Source organism: Saccopteryx leptura, chromosome 5, assembly GCF_036850995.1.
Source record: "Saccopteryx leptura isolate mSacLep1 chromosome 5, mSacLep1_pri_phased_curated, whole genome shotgun sequence".
Classification (NCBI taxonomy): domain Eukaryota; kingdom Metazoa; phylum Chordata; class Mammalia; order Chiroptera; family Emballonuridae; genus Saccopteryx; species Saccopteryx leptura.
The window spans coordinates 29,639,507-29,664,801 of record NC_089507.1 but is presented as its reverse complement, the minus strand read 5'-3'; the positions used below and the strand labels follow the sequence as shown (position 1 = coordinate 29,664,801).

Below are 25,295 nucleotides of genomic sequence, written 5' to 3'. Positions count from 1 at the left end.
AACCTGATCTGAGAACTCTCATAGTCCTGCAAACAGATAAGATTAGGAACTGGAATAGAGTTGAGAAAACGCCTAGGTTTGAGAAATAGTAAAATTTGGACAGTTCTTACTACTTTTTTCAGCCCTTGTCTCTAAAGATCTATAGTTTAAATTGTATTTTGTGCCCATGGGTAGCTGTTGTGCTGAGGTCAAAAACACAGTCTACTAGATTGCACAAAATGGAACGGGATCTCTCCAACGTTAAGTCCGTAATTTGTACTGTTTTTGATACTGTTCCAGTCTTTCCCCTCTCTCGTAGGACAGCTCTTTGAGAAGAAGGGTTATGCCTTAATTGGACACTTGTTGGCTCAGCCATGTCCACTCACGGACCGTACACGGGCATTTCTTTTCCCTGCCCCCATGGTGGAATGGCTACTGCTCTGTCATGCAGGGTTGTAGAGAAACAAATGAACCCAAAATGGATGAAGAAGGAAAAACATCATGAGGAGGCAGAGAGCGTTCCAGGGATGGAGAGGACCAGAAAAGGTCCAGAAGGTGGTGAAATGGAGAAACCGCTCTGGTTTTGCTGCAAAACCCTAAGTGTCCTATATTAGTGTTTTATTGCTGAGTAACCAACTACTGCAAATGTAGCGGTATAACCCTTACAGTTTCTGTGGGCCTGGATTCTGGATGTAGGTTAGCGGGGTCCGCTGCCAAGACTCTGATGTCTGGTAGGCTGCACGCAAGGCGTCAGCTTCGTCTGGAGCCTCAGGGCCTCCTCCAAGTCACGGTTCTCGGCAGAGGTCGTCTCCTGCAGGTACGATCAGCGTCCTCAGTGTCTTGCTATCACTCGGACAGAACCGCTCTTGGCTGTGGAGGATGCACTCGGGGCTTTGCCACGTGGTCTCTCCTTTTAAACACGGTGGCTTACTTCTAGGTGAGCATCTACTGCTACTCATGTCCTGATTAGGTAAGGCTGGTCCAGAAGAATCTCCTTTTTCATTCACCTAAGGTCAACTTATTAGGAATTTTGAATTATATCTGCAAGATCCCTTCATCTTACAATGTGATGTCATCACAGGTGTGATCGCCCCTGGCATCCCTAGGTCTCACCTGTACTCATGGGGAGGGAACGGCAGAGCATGTATATATATCAGGAGGCAGGAATCTTGGGGCCATCTTAGAATAAGGCCAGAGGGGAGGGAGGTTGAGGGGCTGGGTGTAAAGGTGAGGGGATTGAGAAGTACAGGTTGTTAGTTACAGCATAGCCACGGGGGTGTCAAGGGCAACGTAGGGAATATAGTCAATAATATTGCAATCACTCTGTATGGTGCCAGGTAGGTGGCTACTGGAAATATCAGGGGGACACTTTGTAAAGTATATGGTTGTCTAACCACTATGCTGTACACCTGAAATGAGTACAAAATAATATTGAATGTAATTGGAATGGTAATTGGGGAAAAAAAAGAATAAGGCCTATTCCATGTCCAAAGGTTGTATATAGGATGTTGGGCTCTAATTTTTTACTGTTAGTTGGTTAGAACCTATGAAAATATTTTAGGGAATTTCAAATTATATCAGTTCTAATCTACACCGGTTTTGAGAAGTATTGGTAAGCTGAATGAAGAATCCAGCCTTTCCTTCCACAGTGGGCAGCTGCAGAGTGCTGGGCAGAGCCCGAGCTCACGCCTCGCCTGCGCTCCCTGTGCCGATGGGGAAACTCTCAGCAGAACGGACTTCCCAGGGTGTAAAGCAGAGGAAGGCTGGAGGCCTGCTGCCCTTTCTATCATTTCCTTTCCTGTGTGTCTCTTAGTTTTTGTTTTTTTTAAGATGAGCTCCAAGTACTCTTACTAGTCTAGAGCTCACTGACATTAATGACCAGTTTTCTTTGTCTCCTATTATTGTCTTGTGAATTAGAACATTTTTCTTCTAATGTGTTTAGCAATTAGTTACTAAGTGAATGAGAATCTTGGATAAAATGAGTTTTGGGTTGTTTATTTGTATTTGTTTGATCTTCATAATTTTCTTTCTTTTTTTTTTTTAACAGGGACAGAGAGAGAGTCAGAGAGAGGGATAGATAGGGACAGACAGACAGGAATGGAGAGAGATGAGAAGCATCAATCATCAGTTTTTCATTGTGACACCTTAGTTGTTATTGATTGCTTTCTCATATGTGCCTTGACCACGGGCCTTCAGCAGACCGAGTAACCCCTTGCTCGAGCCAGCGACCTTGGGTCCTAGCTGGTGAGCTTTTGTTCAAACCAGATGAGCCTGCACTCAAGCTGGTGACCTCGGGGTCTCGAACCTGGGTCCTCTGCATCCCAGTCCGATGCTCTATCCACTGTGCCACCACCTGGTCAGGCAATCTTCATAATTTTCATGATAACTCATACAGTCAAGGAATTATAGAGCGGATGGTGGGGATAGGAACTAAAGAAAGCTTGTGTGATCCAGCTTACACACACACACACACCCCTTTTTTGAGGTTGACAATTTGATTGACATGCAGTAAGTAATTTTTCATGCTTCTCGAATTCTGCCCCCCCCCCCATATTCAGTGATACTTGGTAGTTTTAAAAAACATATATAAATTTTATGGATCAATATGATTGAATATTTTTACATTTCTTCTTCTGAAGTAAAATTGCATCACTGACCAGACAGTTTTGGTCTGTGGTAGTTTGCATTCACACTTCTCCAGAGAACCCAGCACTAAATGACCTCCCAGCTGAATAGACTCACTCTTAACTTGCAAAGTGACTATTAGCAAAGGAGGATCCAGTTATTGTCCCGGTACAGAGACGGTGGATGTTTCAAGTAGGCACGGGAAGTTCTTAGCCTGCATGCATTACTACAAGGACGTGTGGCCCAGTCTCAGAGCTGCCTGTCTGGGGGTGAAGCAACGGGCTGCTTGCCGGCGTGGGTCAAGCACACTGCTTTGGCTGTTGTCAAGGCGTGCGCGTGGCTTGAATTCCCAAGATGAAAACAGTATGGCTGTATGCCCTCTCTTTCATCTTCTTATAGCTTAGCGTATGGTTACAGCTACAAATGAGGACAGCTCTTCCATCCAGAAGAAAAGACTCAACCATTTTGCTACTGCTGCCATTCACGAAGCCTCTTATTATCTGTGACATCATTGTATCACACCCTCGTGGGCCCTGGAGCCTGGGGTCTGTGTTTTACACTTTTACCTTATACGAAACTCTTTTGTCCATTTGTTAAATTTCCATTAGGTCAGAGGTTCCTTGAGGCCAGGAATTGTGTCTTCATTTCATCTTTTTTTATTTTTTAAGTGAGAGGAGGGGAGATGGAGAGACAGACTCTCACATGTGCCTCGACTGGGATCCACCTGAAGACCCCTGTCTGGGACCAGTGCTCGTACCAACAGAGCTATCCTCAGTGCCTAGGACCAATGCTCAAACCAGTCGAGCCACTGGCTGCAAGAGAGAAAGAGAGAGAGAAAGAAGGGGAAGAGGAGGGAAAGAGAAGCAGATCGTCACTTCTCATGTGCTCCCTGACTGGGGATCAAACCTGGGAAGTCTGCGTGCTGGGCCGACGCTCTGTCTACTGCGCCAAGCAGCCAGGGCCTCCAATTCCTCTTTGTATCTATTACATACAGTAGCAATTCTTCATCTGAGGGCCTCAGAGCTCTGGGAACAAGGAGATAGTTCAGTCTATGTATCTGTACATGTACACAGTGTTTTATATGTGTATGGCTCTAAAATGTATTTGGATGCTCACGGAATGAATAAAACACAAGTTTCTTTAAAAGGTCACCGACGTTATAATTTGGGTCTTTACTCAATTAGTATTTACTAAGAATACAGTAGAAGATGCCCTCGTGCTTTCCTGTTGACAACCACTGCCCGTCAGCATCAAGCAGGATGCTTTGCAGTTTGAGATATACAGGCTGTTTTCCTATCTGAAGCCTCTGGCTCCATGTTTCTTCTATGAGGTATGCAAAGAAAGCTGACAGTGCCTTCTCCTTTGTAGCCCTCATAACCATTTCAGTTTGTGAATTGTTTTGAATGCATATCTGATTAATGCTCACCTCCACCCCTAGACTGGAAACTCCTGATCCCCAAGACCATGGTGTCTGTGGCCCACTGCCTAACAGAATACATATGTTAATTAATGGTCAAGGGTCCTGTGATTACAACCAGTGTTTTTAGGAAACACTCTTTAATCTGAGGATGTGACTTTTTCTGCTTTTAGAAATGGGGACTTTCTATTGTAAATAATATGATTCCCAAAGGTCTCTGGTCTCTGAACCAAAGGATTAAGAGGAATACCTTAATTTTAATGTTAAAGCACAATGTCTGCCACCTGGTGTCAGATTAGGAATTAGCATCTTGCATAAAAAACAGCGTATAGATCAATGGAATAGAGTGGAGAGCCCAGAGATAAACCCTTGCTTTTATCTCTGACAGAGGAGGCAAGAGCATATAATGGAGGAAAGACCATCTCTTCAATAAGTGGTATTTGGAAAACTGGGCAGATACATGCAAAAAAGAAAGAAAGAAAGAAAGAGAGAGAGAGAGAGAGAGAGAGAAAGAAAAAGAAAGAAAAGGACCACTTTGTTATACCACATACAAAAGTAAACTCAAAATAGATTGAAGATTTAAATATAAGACTTGAAATGGTGAAACTCCTAGAAGAAAACATAGGCAGTAAACTTTTTGAGATCCCTTTTAGCAATTGCTTTTTGGATCTGTCTCATCAGGCAAGGGCAGCATAAGAAAATATAAACAAAAGGGATGTCAAACTGAAAATGTTTTGCACAGTGAAGGAAACCATCAATAAAACACAGACTACTGAATGGGAGAAGATATTCACAAATGATACATCTGATAAGGGGTTAATATCCAAAATATATAAGGAACTCACAACTTAACACTAAAATTTAAAAAAAAATCCAATTAAAAAATGAGCAGAAGACCTGAATAGACATTTCTCCAAAGAAGACATAAGGATGTCCAACAATCATGAAAAGATGCTCAACATCACTGGTTATCAGGCAAGTGCAAATCGAATCATCAATAAACTAATATGTAAGTATCGGCAAGGATGTGGAAAAAAGGGAAGCTGTGTACACTGTTGGTGGGATTGTAAATTAGTGCTGCTGTTATGGAAAAACAATATGGAGAGTTTTCAAAAAGGTAAAAATATGGCTGATCTCCAATCCAGCAGTTATACTTCTGGGTACTTACTGGAAGAAAACAAAAATGCTAATTTGAAAAGATAGATACACCCCTACATTTATTGCAGCATTACTAGTAATAGCCAAGATATGGAAACAACCTAGATGCCCATTAATGGATGAATGAATAAAGATGTAAATGGAATATTATTCAGTAATAAAAGAGAATGAAATTTTGCCATTAGTGACAACATGGATGGTCCTAAAGGGTATCATGCTAAATGAAATGAGTCCAACAGACAAATACCGGTGATTTCACTTATATGTGAAATCTAAAATAACAAAACAAACAAATAGATAAAACAAAGCTAAACAGTAGACCCATAGGTATAGAGGACAAGCCGATGATTGCCAAGGGCTAACTGGGTAGGGGGGGGTGGGAATTTAAAAACTAGAGTTTATGGGAGTAATAAAGGAATAGCGCAGTCTTCCTTGGCCAGCCCCCTAACCCCCCAAAATAGAACTGGCGTCTCGGCTAATTCTTGCATTTAGTGAGTCCCATTATTTTTACTTTTTACTTGTTACAGTAAATTGTTATATATTTTACATAAAATCAAAGTAAGCACTATTCTCAATTTATTCCTGAATTGTTCCTCTGAAACTGGGACATTTGCATTTGTAATCAACATTGTTGGTTTTTCCCAGGTCTCAAAATAATTTGGAGTTAAAGTTTAATTTTAGTGAATTTTCTATATACTCTAAACTTTGTAGCACTGAATTTTATAGAGAAAAGAAATAACATATATGAAATAAAAATAGCCTTACATAGTATATTTTATGAGTTTGTATAAACTTTGTAACTGATGATAGTTTTCCCAATAATTTTGACTAAAAGGAAGGGTAAAAATATATATATTTTAAAACCTTTGAATAACTAAAATTTACTGGTTTGGATTAAATGAGAATGAAGGTATTCCTGAGATTCCCTAGAATTAGTTAATCCAAGTTCTAGGTTTCTCTGTTTTGTAAAGAATAAGGTTTGTCTGGGGCAAAGCAAGTGTTTGTTTTTACACTCCATTCAGATCCCTTATTTACCTGTAAATGGTTTACATGCACCGTACAGGGGACCTTGTGGCATTGTGTCTTTTCTAGGCCCCCCATAAGATTATATGGGATACAGTGTACGGTGCCTGGGGTAGTAAGGACTCATAATGTTAGAAGATTGAGATATTGATTAACAATGTGGAGCATATACTCAGTTATCGCATAAGATGCTGAAGATCCATTTGTTATATCTATTTGCTCCATTTATAGCCTCAAGGAACTGAAATTCTATTGCAGAAGTCAGACAGTAATTAAACATATAATTAGACAAAATTAGTTGTGATCCCTGCTCAGCATAGAAAACCACCCTGGTGCAGAATTAGATCAGCGATAAGAAGCTGAAACAAGCCCTGGCCGGTTGGCTCAGTGGTAGAGCTTCGGCCTGCCGTGTAGAAGTCCCGGGTTCGATTCCCGGCCAGGGCACACAGGAGAAGTGCCCATTTGCTTCTCCACCTCTCCCCCTCCTTCCTCTCTGTCTCTCTCTTCCTCTCCCGCAGCCGAGGCTCCATTGGAGCAAAGATGGCCCGGGCGCTGGGGATGGCTCCTTGGCCTCTGCCCCAGGCGCTAGAGTGGCTCTGGTCGTGGCAGAGCGACGCCCCAGAGGGGCAGAGCGTCGCCCCCTGGTGGGCGTGCCGAGTGGATCCCGGTCGGGCGCATGCGGGAGTCTGTCTGACTGTCTCTCCCGGTTTCTAGCTTCAGAAAAATACAAAAAAAAAAGAAGCTGAAACAAGGGCAAAAACCTTTGGAGAAGCCAAAAATAGATGCCTCGTTGTCCCTGGACCGAACCATCTTCACTCCAGTTACTGAAGAAACTCGGCCCTCGCTCCAAGCCTTTTACTCTAATTTAGACGCAATTCTAACTCGCTGCATGTAGATAAGGGATTACATTTAGTGGGTTAGGAGCTGGAGCTAGAAGGAAGGATCAGGAAAAAAGGAACTGATCGAGCCAACATTTCCGATATTAGCAAGGTGACCACTGAGCATGGGGACAAGGTGGCAGGGCAGGGGACCCTGACTGCATTTTGAGTGCTCAGAGAACATTCATTTGGCGGTGGTGTATGTAAAGAGTTTGTGTGTCTCGTTGTAGCAGTTGATATTTGGAGTAATGGCCTTGAATTAACAAAAAGAGGTAAAGTCAGGCTGTGGGCACTTCAATAAAGCAGAGAAGTGAGCAAGGAGCACAGGGCCCTCTGTGTTGTGTGTCAGGTTTTGGCCTTACTAGAATGTGAGTTCCTTGAAGGCTACCTCAGTTCAGCCCAGAGCCGTGAGCTCTTCAGTAGATGGCCTCCGATCGTGTTAGATTAAAGAGGGTTACTTCTCTAGACAGACCTTCACGGAGACATTAGAATTAGATGTGCACCAAACTAGACGGACAGGCCAACTGCGAACGCAGCGCCCCTGCCTGCGGTTCTGTGACAGAAGAAATGGTCTGGCAGCCTCTGTTCTTTTATCGTGTCCCTGTGGACATGGTATTTCTATGTGTAATAAAACCACCAGTCTTTTTCTAACATCTCTTTCTGCCTTTCGTTTATTGATTTATTGGGTCTGTGTGAGCACGCGTTTATTACACTGTCTGTGAGCTTGGCCCTGGCGAGATTCTGTGGGGGCAGATTGGTGAAGAGTTCTCACGGCCCTCAGGCGATTCAGGATGTAGACTATGTCTCTCATCACATTAACTATTATTGTGGGTTGACTTACATTTCTCTAAAAGATATGTTGAAGTCCTAACCCCTGGTACCTGTGAGTGTGGCCTTATCTAGGAACTGGGTCATTGCAGATGTGGTCAGGTTCAAGGGAGGTTATTTTGGTGGGCCCTCATTCAACATGACTGGTGTCCTTACAGGAAGAGGGAAGTTTGGGCACAGATGCACTGGGAGAACGCCATGTGAAGACAGACATACAGACACAGAAGGCAGACAGCCATGTGAAGATGGAGGCAGAGATTGGCATTCTGCTGCTAGAAACCAAGGAATTCTGGGGCGACCAGATGCTGGGAAAGACTCGGAGGGATCCTCCCCTAGAGGCTTGGAGAAAGCATGGCCCTGTCGACACCTTGATTTTGGACTTCTAGCCTCCAGAACTGCAAGAATCAATTTCTCTTGTTTTAAGCCATCCGGTTTATGGTACTTTGTTATGGCAGCCCTAGAAATGGAATACAACTATAGTGCACTTCCATGTGAATCAGAGTTCCAGAAGGAAATGGATGATGACTCCAGCAGAGACCTGAGAGAGTTTTACAGAGGTTTGGGCAAGATTAAGAAGAACCTTCCATGGATGGGAGGTCTTCTAGGGGTGGTAGCAGGTTTCCATTAGCTCTCTGAGGCCTGAAGAGCCATGTGAAGGAAGGCTCCTGGAACCCAGGCAGAGCTAGTTTGCGGCTGTGGGTGTAGGAGTGGGCCTGGTTATAGCCCCCGCCAACCTGCGCTCTGGAGAGAGGGAGCGGAGAAATTCATACCCTGGCCCTTTTCTCCTCCTGCCCTCCTATCACCACGGAGCCTCTCATTGGTTGAACTGGCCAAGAATCCAGCTTTGTGGGGTCTAGGCAGGGTGGAAAGGTGGAGAGTAGGTTTAGAAGGGGAACTGAAGATTATCCCACACATTTGGAGTAAGGGGTGTATGCTATTCAAATATATCTGTTTGCTATGAGAAGGAAAGATTCCATTGTCTAAGACAGTGTTGTACATCCCACTGGTTCCCAGTAAATACTGTGATTGAGGATATAGACTATCTACAATTGTTTATGTTTGAGTCCAAGATTTGAGACGGTAGAATTTATTCAATAGATATTCATTAAATACTTACTGCAATACCAGATACTAAATTGCCCTGGGGATAACACTAAGCAAAATAGACTCTTTCTTACCCTCATGAAACTTACAGCTTAGTGCCCTCGTTGGCAAACTGCGGCTTAACGAGCCACATGCGGCTCTTTGGCCCCTTGACTGTGGCTCTTCCACAAAATTCCATGTGCGGGCCCTACCTCGATAAGGAATGTACCTACCTATATAGTTTAAGTTTAAAAAATTTGGCTCTCACCTGACCAGGCGGTGGCGCAGTGGATAGAGCGTCGGACTGGGATGTGGAAGACCCAGGTTCGAGACCCCAAGGTTGCCAGCTTGAGCACGGGCTCATCTGGCTTGAGCAAAAGCTCACCAGCTTGGACCCAAGGTCGCTGGCTCAAGCAAGGGGTTACTCGGTCTACTGAAGGCCCGCGGTCAAGGCACATATGAGAAAGCAATCAATGAACTAAGGTGTCACAACGAAAAACTGATGATTGATGCTTCTCATCTCTCTCTGTTCCTGTCTGTCCCTCTCTATCCCTCTCTCTGACTCTCTCTTTGTCTCTGTAAAAAAAAAAAAAATGGCTCTCAAAAGAAATTTCAGTTGTTGTACTGTTGATATTGGGCTCTGTTGACTGATGAGTTTGCGGAACACTGGTAGTGAGTACCATCTGTATTAACAAGGGTAAAAACTGCCGTATATCTCTACTTTTCTTGTAACGTGCAATTTCAGTGTAACTTTCAGTTGCTTCCCGGATGTCACTCTTTCCTTGTGGACTGCAGGCTTTGTGAGGGCAATGAGGGAGTCTCTCATGTACCCAACACTTGGCCTGACACCTTGCTCTGGCAGATGTTCAGTGAATGCATGAGTGAATGAATGAATGAACGAATGAATAAGAGAGAGAGAAAGAGCCTTATAATTGTCAGAGAGGAAAAACTTTTTCCCTACCCTCTTATGTTCAGTACTTGGTGCCTGCAAATTTAAAAAGATATTAAAACAGATTATTAAGAGAGGAAAAAAACACAGATTGAATTACATACTTAATGCCCAATGCAGAGTTCACAAAGAAATGTTACTCAAGAAAGCTATTAGAATTTGGAGCTTATACGACATCTTTAAAAAAAAATTATTTATTTATTAATTTTAAGGACAAGGGGAGAGAGAGAGGGGGAAAGAGAAGCACTGATCTATCTGTTCCTCTGTGTGCCTTACCGACAACCTCTGCCCTTCAGGATGATGCGCTAACCAACCGCGCTATCCAGCCAGGGCTCATATACCATCTAATAGGGGATGGGGATGGCAAAGTGGCACTTTTTGGGAGAACAAAAGACTTTTTTTTAGAAGGGAAGGAGAAAGAGCCTTTATAGAAAAACAGATTATTTTTTGGGAAAGATAAATGGGGTTTTAGGAGAACAACAGATGGGAGATAAGATAGTTTGGTGACAGTTGGTTTGGGTGTGGACTTCTCATCTCCCCAGAGGGGGATTTATGACAGTTGAGTTCTTTTGGGGGCTCTGCTTTGAGGCAGATAAGAGATTTCAGGAACTCTAATGCTTTCAGTGCAAAGCTATTTCTGTGCCACAGTGGCTTATTCTTAGACCCTTTCATTTTACTATTTAGGAATTTCTGAAAATTGGTGGGTGGCTTAAATATATGAAATTGGACAAATTAACTGTATTAGGGAATTTTGCTCTTTGAAAGGATTATTTAAATGAATCCTTTACAAAGCAAGCACACTATAACAAAATAGTCTGTAATTTATCTATTTTATAATTTGAGACTTAGCTAATGGGGTTTTTTTGTTGTTGTTGAGAGCACTTCTTCAGTCTTTAGAGACTGACACCAAGTATCATTTTGTTTCCTTTCTCCTAACGTCATTGGTTCATAAGAATATGATTGAAGTTAAAGCTTTCATGTGAATATGAAATGATTTCTTTTCCACTATACCCTTTTCACATCTGTGTCAGTGATTTAAATGTAGACCAATGATTGGGGAGAATACCTGTACTAATTTGAATATTAAAGCAAAGTATCTGTCACCTGCTGTCAGATTAAAATCAAAAGGTGTCAAAGGAGCAGTTGTGTGATACTTTCTTTTTCTGCTCCTAAAACCTTTTCAGGTATTAAATTGGGGGTGTTAACTCCTTCGGGCTTCCAAAGTACCATTACTAATGGAAAACCAGATCTCCTTTGATGACCATATAAGGAGAACATTTCCAGGAAAAAATATCGCAGAATCCATGAGCAACTATGTTGTCTAATAGCCTCAGGATGGGGAAATTTTTTAAAGAGAATGAAAAGCAGCTGTCTTCACTATTTTCCCACAGCAAGTGCCTGCCATTTCCGCGTGAAGATGTAGAATGCGATCTCACTCCAATTATTGCATCCTTTATTTGAATGAGTGAGCAGAGAATTTAATCTTTATACTTGTTAGTTGTATGAAATGCCTTCTCAGCTTAAGAGTAATTGAGGGAAGTATGATACATGTAAAAACCATAAATTAAGGAAACCAAGAATAAGAGAAAGCAGGTTTGAAAAGCCACTGATCTGTTTCTCAATATGAAGTTTGAATTTTAGGATTAAAATTATTCCTGCCTTCTGGAGTCTATAAGGAAGAATTGTGCTAATAGCACCCACCCCCAATGTTAGGTTTCACAGGAGCTTATCAGTCGATAGAAATATGCTGAGAAGTAAGAAAACATTTCGTAGACTTGATGTAGGAATTCTTTTCACAAAAGCTGGGTTGAGTGGTCACCCATGCTAAGAACTTTTAAGGTTACAAGTATGCATGAGGAAAATTACATTCCCTCTGGAATATAAACTCCATAAATAAATGGCACAGTCAGAAGAGACTGGCGAGTAATGGAACCATGGGCAAATGTGTATATATATATATTTTTTGTTGTTGTTGTTTTGTTTTGTTTTGTTTTTTGTTGCATTTTTCTGAAGCTGGAAACAGGGAGAGACAGTCAGACAGACTCCCGCATGCGCCCGACCGGGATCCACCCGGCACGCCCACCATGGGGCAATGCTCTGCCCATCCTGGGCGTCGCCATGTTGCGACCAGAGCCACTCTAGCGCCTGAGGCAGAGGCCACAGAGCCATCCCCAGCGCCCGGGCCATCTTTGCTCCAATGGAGCCTTGGCTGCGGGAGGGGAAGAGAGAGACAAAGAGGAAGGCGCGGCAGAGGGGTGGAGAAGCAAATGGGCGCTTCTCCTGTGTGCCCTGGCCGGGAATCGAACCCGGGTCCTCCGCATGCTAGGCCGACGCTCTACCGCTGAGCCAACTGTCCAGGGCGCAAATGTATATTTACTGTCTATGAAAGAGGAAGGTCTCCAGTGTTTGACAGGGACAGGCCTTCATTTGTGCTGAACTTAAGGTGATGATTTGCCTGGGATTGGGAGCTTTCCCGGGATACAGGAATTTTTCATCGCTAAAACCAGGAATTCCCAGGAAAACTAAGGCACTCTGTTACCCTTGGCAGGCTGCCCTGCTTATTTCAGGGCCTTTAGCATCCCTGGCCCCTCCCACCAGGGGTGCCCCTTGGTCACTGTGAAAACCCCAGACACCCCCAGACATTTCCAAATCCCTCCTACAGGTGGGAACTGTCCCTCCCTCATGAGTCTCACCCAGAGTATTGGGCACCCTGATATCTCTCTCTCTCTCTCTCTCTCTCTCTTTCTCACACACACACACACACACACACACACACACACACACACACACACACACGCAGAAGGGGGAGAGGTGGAAATACTAAGAATCCAATACATGGGGGGATGAAGAAATTCTGTGTATAAACTTTTATTCAAGTTCTCGTTCATTTGTGAGTTTTATCTGTAAATAATGATTGGTTCTCACAGAATTTTCTAATTAACTTACATGGGCATGCAAGACGTCCAACATTTAGATTACCTGAATGGGTAGGAGAGAACATGGACCTCCATCTCACTCCCCACCCAATTTCCCTTGAATCAGAGAATTGACTCAGTTCCTAATGCAAGTGCATCCTTCAGAGGGGGTGAGACAGAAGAAAGATGAGCGGCCTCTGGCTTACAAAGACTTAGGGTAACATCTGTGTGAGGGTAGAATATATTTTGAAAAATTCCTAATTACAGGGCTGGTGTGTAGAACTAACATGTGTGTTATTATTATCTGTAAGACATATAGATACTAAGCTCAATTTTATTGATTATAAAAGCTCAGCCTAGTTCTGTTATTTAAGGGGATTCAAACAGATTATCCTGGGTAACCTTGGGTTGAAACACATTTCCTTTGCCTGTCAAAATTGGTCAATGTATTTGACCAATTGGACAAAATGTATTCTTTATGTAACCTGATCGATCCTCATCTTCTCCCTCTAAACATAAGCTTGTTCACAGAGATGCAGCCAAAAGTCATGTTGTCATGACAACAGTTACAGGCCGGGAGGGAGGATCTTTCAAATGGCCAGTGACTGGGTTTTTAATCACTGATTTTTAGCGATAGCAAAATTAAATAGGAATGTAGAATGCATAATTATATGTTATTTTGGCTCTATGTTTTCATTTCTATTACTGACATGTAATTTGTGAACACTTTGTGAGGCATAATTTTTGCACTAATACACAGAACTCCATCTCATCTGTTTTCTATCTTGTCAATAATAATAGTCTCCAAACATACAGATTTTCCTGCTCAAAACTTTGGGTAGCATTTTGTTGCTGTATAATGAGTTCTGAACTCATGAATGTAGTTGTGAGGCCCTGTGGAAAGTAGCTCCCAGCTCCCATTCCGCTTTCTCTCAAAGACATCGACATCGCAGTCCCCCTCATGTACAATGCTTGACTCCAGACTTCAGGAGCCGAGGGAGAGGGGTACTGGTCACTGAAAACTGTAATACTAAGTAGACAATCGACCTGAATAATTTGTCTGTTAAGGGAGGGGGTAGTGCAAGGAGGAACAGTTAACTCTTTTAAATGAGTGCTTAGGAAAAGTTTTGTGGAGGATTATTATGTTAAGAAAAACATCTGGCTAAGTTGCATTTAATAGGTAAATATGACCTGTTCCAATTTACATACAAATTCAACTTAAGAACAAATATTTCATTAGTAACCCAGGAACTAGCTGCCTGTGCTGAATATCATGTAATCTCTAAATTGTTAATGCCAAGGGTAATTTTTATTTTAAAAGCACTTCCCTGGGGCCCTGGCCGGTTGGCTCAGTGGTATAGCGTTGGCCTGGCGTGCAGGAGTCCCGGGTTCGATTCCCGGCCAGGGCACACAGGAGAAGCGCCCATCTGCCTCTCTACCCCTCCCCCTCTCCTTGCTCTCTGTCTCTCTCTTCCCCTCCTGCAGCCTAGGCTCCACTGGAGCAAAGTTGGCCCGGGCGCTGACGATGGCTCTGTGGCCTCTGCCTCAGGCTCTAGAATGGCTCTGATTGCTGCAGAGCGATGGGCAGAGCATCGCCCTCTGGTGGGCATGCTGGGTGGATCCCGGTCGGGTGCATGCGGGAGTCTGTCTGACTGCCTCCCCATTTCCAACTTCAGAAAAATACAAAAAAAAAAAAAAAAAAGGCACTTCCCTGGATGCTTAAATCACACATTTGTGCATCTATACTCATACAGTATATCAGGTATTTCCTCAACTAAATCTTAATATTTTAAATCATTGCTTCAGAATGAGTTATAGAAGATTTTTTTTTTTTTTTAGCAAGAGGAAGGGAGGGGGGCAGGACAGAGGGAAAGGAATGAGATGAGAAGCATCAACTCTTAATATCGGCACTTTAGTTGTTCATTGATGACTTTTTCATACGTGCCTTGATGGGGGGGAGGCTACAGCTGAGCCAGTGACCTTTGAGCTCAAGTCAGCAACCACGGGGTCTTGTCTATGATCCCACACTCAAACTGGCGACCCTGCGCTCATGCGCTCAGGCTGGTGAGCCTGCACTCAAGCCAGCAACAGCATGATTTGGAACCTGGGTCCTCAGTGTCCCAGGTCAATGCTCTATCCACTGTACCACCACCTGGTCGGGTGAATCTTTCTTTTCTTTTAGTCTAGTTTCAAGGACTGGGCTTGAATTTCCAAAGAGTGGCATTAATCCTAAAAAGGTTTTTAAATGAGAGAAATGGAAGGTTGTGAGTGCTTCAGAATTGTTGGCAATTTCTGACCTAGAATTTTAATGCTTAATTCTGAATTGCTTTAATATCCTTCCAGTTAGGTGGCCACATTGTGTTTGTCACGATTGTCCCATTTGAGGCTCCAAAGAAGTTTTTACAAAAAGGATCCTTCTTTTGCTCCTGGCTCACTGGTGGCCTCTAGACCAGGGGTCCCCAAACTACGGCCCGCGGGCCGCATGCAGCCCCCTGAGGCCATTTATCCGGCCCCCGCCGCACTTCCAAAGAGGCACCTCTTTCATTGGTGGTCAGTGAGAGGAGCATAGTTCCCACTGAAATACTGGTCAGTTTGTTGATTTAAATTTACTTGTTCTTTATTTTAAATATTGTATTTGTTCCCGTTCTGTTTTTTTACTTTAAGATATGTGCAGTGTGCATAGGGATTTGTTTATAGTTATTTTTATAGTCCGGCCCTCCAACGGTCTGAGGGACAGTGAACTGGCCCCCTGTGTAAAAAGTTTGGGGACCCCTGCTCTAGACCAGTGCTATCCATTAGAAATACAGTATGAGCCACACATGTGATATTATATAGTCAACTGGCCACATTAAAATACGTAAAAAGAAACAGGTGTATTTTACTTAATCCAATATATCTGCAGTATCATTTTGACAGCTAATCTACATAAAAATTATTAATAACATATTTGATATTCTTTTTATTGTAGTAGGTTTTCCAGATCCAGTGTGTGTGTTACACTGGTGACTCGCTCCGTGTGAGCTAGCCACATTTCTCGTGCTCAGTAGCCCACGTGACTAGTGGTTGCCACATTGGACAGCACAGCTCTAGAACCCCGGGCTTCTCAGAGCCCTTGGCCGCCTCAGTAACCTAAGCAATGGCTGTTACCTTTGATGGTTTTTTATTAGTTTTTTTTTTTGTTTTTTTTTTTGTATTTTTCTGAAGCTGGAAACTGGGAGAGACAGACAGACTCCCGCATGCGCCCGACCGGGATCCGACTGGGATCCAACCGGCGCGCCCACCAGGGGGTGACGCTCTGCCCACCAGGGGGCGATGCTCTGCCCCTCCGGGGCGTCGCCCTGTTGCAACCAGAGCTACTCTAGCGCCTGGGGCAGAGGCCAAGGAGCCATCCCCAGCGCCCGGGCCATCCCTGCTCCAATGGAGCCTCAGCTGTGGGAGGGGAAGAGAGAGACAGAGAGGAAGGAGAGGGGGAGGGGTGGAGAAGCAGATGGGCGCCTCTCCTGTGTGCCCTGGCCGGGAATCGAACCCGGGACCTCCACACGCCAGGCCGACGCTCTACCACTGAGCCAACCGGCCAGGGCCTCATTAGTGTTTTTATTGTCAAGGAAAATATGTAAAGGTAAAAAAAAACAAAAAAGTGAGTTTGTTTCGGACCTCAGACAGTTGAGTTGATCATATGCCACAGTTCATGATGCATTTTCATCTCTGGTTCATGTAAATCGCCTCTCCTAGTTTACATGCTTATTTATTATTTTTTTTATTTTTTTATTTTTACAGAGACACAGAGAGAGTCAGAGAGAGGGATAGATAGGGACAGACAGACGGGAATGGAGAGAGATGAGAAGCATCAATCATCAGTTTTTCATTGTGACACCTTAGTTGTTCATTGATTGCTTTCTCATATGTGCCTTGACCGTGGGCCTTCAGCAGACCGAGTAACCCCTTGCTCAAGCCAGCAACCTTGGGTCCAAGCTGGTGAGCTTTGCTCAAACCAGATGAAGCCGTGCTTAAGCTGGCAACCTCAGGGTCTCGAACCTGGGTCCTCCGCATCCCAGTCTGACGCTCTATCCACTACGCCACCACCTGGTCAGGCTACATGCTTATTTATTTAATGTCCTTGATTCCTTTATCTCACTCCCATCCTCTCCACTCTGGGCAACTGTTCTAGTGTATTTAAAGTGTAACTTTTTGTTCAAAAGTATATTCACGGTGTGCACTGGTCTGTGCTCTTCATTTATTCAAAGGGTATTTTCCCCCTGTGCTGTGTTTTAAAGATCTATTCATAAGGCTGTGTTTCTCACTGATGCGTGTTAGTCAGTGTTGTGAATGCCACACATTTACCTTCGTAGCATGGTGAGGCTCCCAGAGGCCTCCATTTCACCCGCCCCGCAGCTGATCCCACAGGGAACACCCTCGTGCCTCTCCACAGGTGGGGCTGGGTGAGAAAATGTGTACAATATACACTTAGTGTTACTGGATCATAGGGTATGTATATTTATCTGTTTTTGGGGAAAAATATCGATCTTACTTTTATTAATGTGTATGCTTTTATATAATCTGGTTCAATGAAAACTACAGCATTGCAATTGTTTGTTGAATCAGATCCCTTTGAAGTCTGATAGATATGTTTCTCAAACAGACCTAGTGGCCATGAAAGAAGTCAAGTTTTCCCAAGGTGACCAGTTCAAATCTGGGTCAAATGCAAGTATAAGCTTTTATTTAGAATAAGAAAATTTGGCCTGATGATGAGGTGATGGCGCAGTGGATAGAGCATCGGACTGGGACGCGGAGGACCCAGGTTTGAAACCCCGAGGTCGCCAGCTTGAGTGCAGGCTCATCTGATCTGAGCAAGGCTCACCAGCTTGAGCCCAAGGTCACTGACTTGAGCAAGGGATCACTTGGTCTGCTGTAGCCCCACAGTCAAGGCACATATGAGAAAGCAATCAATGAGCAACTAAGGTGCTGCAACGAAGAATTGATGCTTCTCGTCTCTTTGTTCCTGTCTGTCTGTTCCTCTCTCTGTCTCTGTCACACACAAAACCCCCCCCTAGAAAATTAACAATTTTTACTCGATCTGCAGAGCATAGTACATTTTTCAATGAATTAGTTATCAGAGCAGAAAGTAGAAGAAAAAGTTATTACCCTTAAAGAAAATAATCCATGGAAAATGTATACTGAAAAGCCACTCTTTCTTTTAAAACTAATTTATACTGTTTGTTTTCCAAAGGGAATTTTTTTTTGGAAAAAAAGGAAAAAACCCCACAGTCTTTTCTTTCACTCAGCCTCTTTCCGCTCCTGGCTCCATGGTCAGGTACTTCCCACTGAAATATTTTCTAAAGAGAGGGGTGGGTGCTCTCAGCTCATTCATCAAAGCACATCTGTGACATAAGAAGACACACAAAGTTTGTTTCGACAAGGAAGGAAGCACAAAGAGCTGCCGAGGGCGAGGTTCTCCACATAGTCATCCACTGTCCCCACTGATGTCTGCCTTCTTTGTCTGCGACAAGGGAGACTTTGACATGGCATCTGATTTGTTGGCTTCCAAAGAATGTTCCTCTGTACCCCGCTTCTGAGAGCCAAGGGTCATTTGTATGTGCTGAGCAGAGTCTTCCCTTAAAGATCTTGAGGTTATAGCAATTTCTTTCAGAGAGAGGGATGGGGAGAGCTGAGGAGGAAGATGCTTAAAAGACCAGAATCTAAGAAGAGATAGACCATCCTTTACGAATGGATGCTAACTACGATAGCTTGAGAAAGAAGGAAACGGAGCTCACCCAGACAAACTTTTGTATGAATCAGTTTTCACAAGGGAGAGGCTTAGAGTTTGAGATGCGGGGGGGGGGGGGGGGGGGGGGGGTTGGGAACGACACTATTTCTGTAGCATAATAAATTTGGAACCCTTCCCAGACACCCTGTAGATAAGAAACCTTTAACGCTTCAAGAGCAGTTTTCTAGTAGGAAATTAATTACAGCATTTTGACTGGAATTCAAGGCCTGGAGGGTTAACCAGTACATACATTTGTGGGTAAATAAAAACTAGCAAACAGTGATTCTAGTTTGTTAGTTTTCTAGTGATCACTATGGCTAGTGATTCTGATGCCATAGCAAAGTAGAACTCAGCAGACAGGCTGGTTAGTGGTATATGCCCCCACCCCCATTTTCCCTTTATTTCTTTCCTTCCTCTTTTCCCTTCGCTGGTCTCCTCTTTCTTATAGCTTTCATTCACATAGGTATTATCTAGGCAGCCTCTAGTTTCAGAGAATGAAATATGAAAAAGTGGGCTACTTCCAACTACATTCACTTAGTCAGGAAACTTACCTTGCACACATACTTTGTATGAGACATGTTTGTGGTACCTTGGTTGATTCAGTAACAAGAGGAACAAGCCTAGTCTTTGCTTTAAAAAAACTTAGATCCATTTAATTTGTGATTAATAGCACCTATGACACTTTTTTTCTGAACTATTTTTGTTATTGGGGACCAACTATTTAAACACCAAATAGCTCTCTACCTAATCTTCACAGAAAGAGGGAGTCCTTCTAAACTTTAAGCACTAATTTATTGTTTGAGATTTTGAGAATAATTATTTTATTTACTTGTCCTTTTCTGAAATTTTGGCTCAATTGTCTTCTGCTGGATTCTATTTTGAGAACCATAAAAAAATAAATATCTTTCTACACATGTATCCCTGACAGATGGGATCCACAAATACCCCTCCTCTTTTCTGCCAGTAGCCCCAGCATCTTTTAAATTTTTACTTTTTTTTAAGTGAGAGAGAGAGAGAGACAGGAAGGAAGAGAGGTGAGAAGCATGAACTCATAGTTGAGATACCTTAGTTGCTCATTGATTGCTTTCTCATATGTGCCTTGACTAGGGGGCTCCAGCTGAGCCAGTGACCCCTTGCTCAAGCCAGCGACCTTGGGCTCATGTCTGTGATCCCACACTCAAGCCAGTGATCCCGCACTCAAGCCAGTGACCTCCGGGTTTTGAACCTGGGTCCTCAGCTTCCCAGGCCAGTGCTCTATCCACTGCACCACTGCCTGGTCAGACTGGATATCACTCTTTTAATGATAGAAAGAAAACCCAAGCTGTGCAGCAGCTCTTTGGTTTTACCATTGTGTTTTCCCTATAGGATTTTCACTTTTCTCTTCTGAGCTAGAATTGGGGGGGGGGGGGGCAGATAAAAGGATGGTGTAGATCAGTGGTAGTCAACCTGGTCCCTACCGCCCACTAGTGGGCGTTCCAGCTTTCATGGTGGGCAGTAGTGGAGCAACCAAAGTATAAATAAAAAGATAGATTTAACTATAGTAAGTTGTTTTGTAAAGATTTATTCTGCCAAACAGCGAAAATCCAACATAAAGTACTTGGTAAGTAATTATTACTATGTGCTTTAACTTGCTGTAACTCTGCTTTATAAATTTTATAAAGTAAAGTTACTTCCCTACTTTATAAACCACCATTCCTGTGGAATCGGTGGGCAGTTAGAAAATTTTACTACTAACAAAGATACAAAAGTGGGTGGTAGGTATAAAAAGGTTGACTACCCCTGGTGTAGATCAAAGAACTAAAACCATGAATCAAATGAATGGCTGGATGTTGCATGTAGCTGGTTAAATCCTGATAGGTACTTCTTGAGGTCTGTGAAAAATTAAGCCCAACACTGAATTTGGTGTTTTTAAGAAGAGTTGGAAATGAAATTAAGATGCTTGGATTGGTGGGTGGTGGGAAATGAATGAATGGTAACTGATGAAGTTATGTTCCAACAATATGCTGTTTTAGAAAGAGTGTTGAGTGTTGGAGAGTTTGGAAAATGGGAGCCTGGATTTTTAAACTCTGTTATTTCACTGCCTATAGTTTGAGACTAAATATGGGTTGCAAAGCAAATTTGTTAGAAGCTGTTTCTTTCCTAGGTACTAGGTTTGGAATTCAGTTTCCTGCCATTAGATGGATGAATTAGGATCAACTTCAGCTGCTAGTTATACAAGACTCTAAAATAACAGTGGCTGATTACAATAGAAATTGACTTTCCTGGCCCTGGTCGGTTGGCTTAGCAGTAGAGCGTTGGCCTGGCGTGCGGGGGACCCGGGTTCGATTCCTGGCCAGGGCACATAGGAGAAGCGCCCATTTGCTTCTCCATCCCCCCTCCCCTCCTTCCTCTCTGTCTCTCACTTCCCCTCCCGCAGCCAAGGCTCCATTGGAGCAAAGATGGCCCGGGCGCTGGGGATGGCTCCTTGGCCTCTGCCCCAGGCGCTAAAGTGGCTCTGGTCGCGGCAGAGCGATGCCCCGGAGGGGCAGAGCATCGCCCCCTGGTGGGCAGAGCACCGCCCCTGGTGGGCGTGCCGGGTGGATCCCGGTCGGGCGCATGCGGGAGTCTGTCTGACTGTCTCTCCCCGTTTCCAGCTTCAGAAAAATACAAAAAAAAAAAAAAAAAGAAAAAAGAAATTGACTTTCTTTTCACATAGAAGCCAGACAGTAGCAGTCCGCTGATAGCTGGCTCTGTTTCACAAAGACCTCGGAAATCCAAATTCCTTGACTGTATTGCTTGTTCCACCATCCCTAGGGTCCTGTGTCCTCATGGTCCAAGGTGGCTTGTCTGTTCCAGAGAACAAGAAAAATATTTTCCAGCTATCTTATAAGGAAGGTTCTGAGAAGCTGCCGTACAATTCTTATACGTACACCCCAGTGGTGAGAATGTTGCCTGCATGGCTACACCTAGCTGCAAGGGAAGCTAGGAAATGTACTCTGGGCCATGTGTCCAATCAAAAGTTTTCATTGCTTCGAAAGGAGACACTGGATATTGATGAACACCTTGCATTGTCTGCTACAGGTACTTTATTTATGAGACCCAAATACCAAGCTTTTCATTGACAAAAGGAAAAGTACAGAATGGTTTGCATAATTAACTTCATTTCTTTTTAATTGTTTACATTTAATTACCTGTTGTTCAGTATGAACACAATGTAGAACAAGATTTACCAAGTAAAACATCTAAGTGCAGTATGATGTTATTGCCTTCTACCTCCAGCACTGTTTTCCACATGCTAAATTCCTCTTAGATTTGATTTGGTGCTCAGAAAAAAATTTTTTTTATTAACTTGTTTTATTAGACAACTATAACTTTATAAATTTTTGGAGCAAGAAATTAAATTTCTTCTCAACTCCCTGGCTCTATTCTCTTGTTATTTATTGGTTGATATATATTTCTATGTTTTATGTTAGTTGCTTCAAGTTCTTTTTTAATTCAGGTAGAGAATAGATATCTCAGAGGAGTAATAAAAAACAGCTTTTACCATAATCTCTTTAAATGTGTTTTTAGTTTCAGAAAAACATTTTTCTCTAAACTCTTCTACCCCTTCCATAGTCTAAAACCCTGTTTTACATCACATATTGAAACTTGTCCACTAAACACTCTGGCAGACAGAATAATTGACTTTCGTTCTGCTGATTTTTTAAAGGGCATTTAAACTTTCAAAATGCTCTTAACAAGTATAAAGTTTCCCGAGCAAATATACACTGAGATTTATCCATAGTCAGTGATAGTTTCCCAGCCTTGATCAAGTTATTTAATGTTGCAGAAATCTGTTTCTTCACCCAGAGAATAGGGAGATTGTCTCCTCTACCTGAGTCACAAGATTTTGTGGGATCCCATGAGACCGGATTGGTTACAGCCCTGGTCGGCAAACTGCAGCTCGCGAGCCACATGCGGTTTTTTGGCCTCTTGAGTGTGGCTTTTCCTCAAAAAACCACGTGCGGGCGCTACCTCGATAAGGAATGTACCTACCTATATAGTTTAAGTATAAAAAGTTTGACTCTCAAAAGAAATTCCAATCGTTATCCTGTTGATATTTGACTCTGTTGACTAATGAGTTTGCCGACCACTGGTTACAGCATTTTGAAAAGTCCTGTAGTGCCCTACCAGTGCGTGCTCTTGTTCTTGTATTAGAAACCAAATCTACACATTTTCACCCATGGGAGTATAATTCTATGTGCTCCCCATATAGATACTGATTTTAGGAAAGATGGTGTCCACTTCCACTTCCTCTTCTAATACGCTGACGAAAGGCCAAATTGTAGTTTGTCGTTGAACACGATCTCTTTCCTAGATTCTCAGTAACCATCTTTTGTTCTAATATTTAATGTAGCTGAGAAGTCAAGCCCTGGCATGCCACCACCATTTAAAATAATAATGACCTTGAAATTGGTCCAGGCAACCCTGGAATAGCTTCCACCTTGTCATCATTGAGAGTGTCGTCATTGCAGCCCGAGGAGGAACGACAGCTCTAAGAGAAATGTATTTTGAAGACCCTGACAAAATAATGGAAAAGAAAAATAGCTCTATTTAATAAACTTTTAAACCAGAGCACCTTGAAAGGGTCCAGTGCCAGTAGTGCTTCTGTCTGTCTAATTGTATGGAATCAAAGAAAGATTCCCGCTTGAGATGGTGTTTTGTTTTCTCTCTTCTGACTGCGTGATGATAATCAAATGAGGACGCTGTGGGACTGGGTTGACTGAGGATATGGCACTGGGCACATTCTCTAAGTCATGTTGTACAGTCTCCCTTTGCTTAATTTCCATAGATAGACCTCCCTTGAACACTGTGTCTAGGAGTAGGCGTGAAATACCCACACTTGAAAGCAAAGAATGTTAGGCCTGCTTTGTTGATCTTTCTACTAACCCTGATTAATCCCATCTGGTATGGAACAGGATACGCTGCAGCCATTCAGTGGGCTGGTGGTGTCGTCAGACAGCTGGAGGTAAAAATGATAAACCTGCCTGGCAATTTTGGAAAATACCTTGTCATCTTTACTTTTTAAAATCATTTTATGATTTCAAGAGTGTGCCAACCTCAACCCATTCTCCATTCGTTATTATGGTTAGATTTTTGGGTTTCGGATATTTGTTGGTTTCATCACAGGTTTTTCCCAGCACTTATTAGAAAAAATAAAATTGAGGTTGCTGACACAGTCTGTACCTTTCTTGAAATAAAATATAAGTCTGCATTCATGTTTTATGTTTTTATTTTTAATGTGTGTGTGTGTGTGTGTGTGTGTGTGTGTGTGTGTTACAGACGAGAGACTGAGAGAGAGACAGACAGGAAGGGAGAAATGAGAAGCATCAGTTCTTCATTGCAGCATCTTAGTTCATTGATTGCTCTCTCATATGTGCTTGACTGGGGTGGGGGTGGGGCTACAGCAGAGCAAGTGACCAAGCCAGCAACCTTGGGCTTTAAGCCAGCAACCCCACGCTCAAGCTGGATGAGCCCACGCTCAAGCCGGGGACCTTGGGGTTTCAAACCTGGGTCTTCTGCATCCCAGTCCAATACCACAACCTCACAACCTTGTCAGGCTCTTTTTAACTTTTTTTGAGGGGGGAGGCCCTAAAGCCTGTGGCTTCTCAGTAGTGTTTGTAAATTAGGCTACTCGGTCTTTTGTGCACATGGCAGGAGGAAATGGTGTTCTCAGGTTATGTCTCATATTATTGTAAGGTTTTAATATCTTCTTTTACAACTTGTAAGGAAATGCCTGTCCTTATTGTATATGTAGGTGTTTAGAATGAGAGCTTCCAATGATATTTATAATATCTATAGTTAATTCACATGATTAACCTCAATTATATGTATGTATAGGTTATAAATTTGGATGGATAGAGACATACAAATACCAATTTTTCCCTCTGAATAATTTTCAGCTGCTTACATCTCATGCCATTTAGTTTTTCAATTTGTTGTCGCATTACTCCCCTGACTCCCGAGTTGTGTGTCGACTTTGGTTAACGGTCTATGAGCGGAGAGTCATTTTCCCCCCTTCTCTTCCACCATCGGCTTGGCTCCTACTTACATACTTCGGCAAGGCCCTGAGGTAGAGCAGGAGCAGCCTCAAAGGATGGATGTCTTCAATAATCCAGCACACCGAAGAAACTATTTTGTTTGGATTCCATTTCTGCTTCTTGAATGGCTCAACCACATGACATAAAACAGCCCCATGCTGGTTGAAGAGGTGCCGCAGACTCAAACCGGTGTGCGTGCGTGTGGTGCGTCGTTTCTACAGTGGCACGGCGGGGGCCAGGGTTGCCAGCTAGTTTTCCTGATTTACATAAAAACTGCCTTTTTACTAAAAACACATTTGGTGATTACAAACACTCAGGAATCTTAGTTTTTAAAAATGAAATGCAGTGTGGTTGGTACCATTTCAAAAATATGGCATCCGCAAAGCCACATTTGAATGGAGCAGTTAAGAGCTAATAATAATAGCACAGATTTACTGAGTACCATGTGCCTCACTTTGTGCTGGGCACTTTGTTCTACACCAACCCCAGGAGGTAGGAGCTGTCAACAGTTCTGTCCTACGTGGAGCAGACAGGCCGTTAGGAATTAAGCCACAGAGCCAGCCAGTGTGGGAGCCGATAGTCCCGGCTGGTGGCTGCGTCCACAGCTCCTGTCTGTG

The 25,295-nt window shown here is 43.1% G+C and overlaps 1 protein-coding gene and 1 non-coding gene across 8 annotated transcripts in view; both read left to right on the top strand.

Annotated features, from left to right (window-relative positions):
* The window catches only part of APBB2 (amyloid beta precursor protein binding family B member 2), a 392,308-nt gene that overhangs the window by 234,629 nt on the left and 132,384 nt on the right, over positions 1 to 25,295 (top strand). The gene's annotated exons all lie outside the window — the stretch shown is intronic.
* TRNAG-GCC (transfer RNA glycine (anticodon GCC)) lies at positions 6,571 to 6,646 on the top strand. Its single transcript has one exon. It is a non-coding gene; the product is annotated as a tRNA-Gly (tRNA).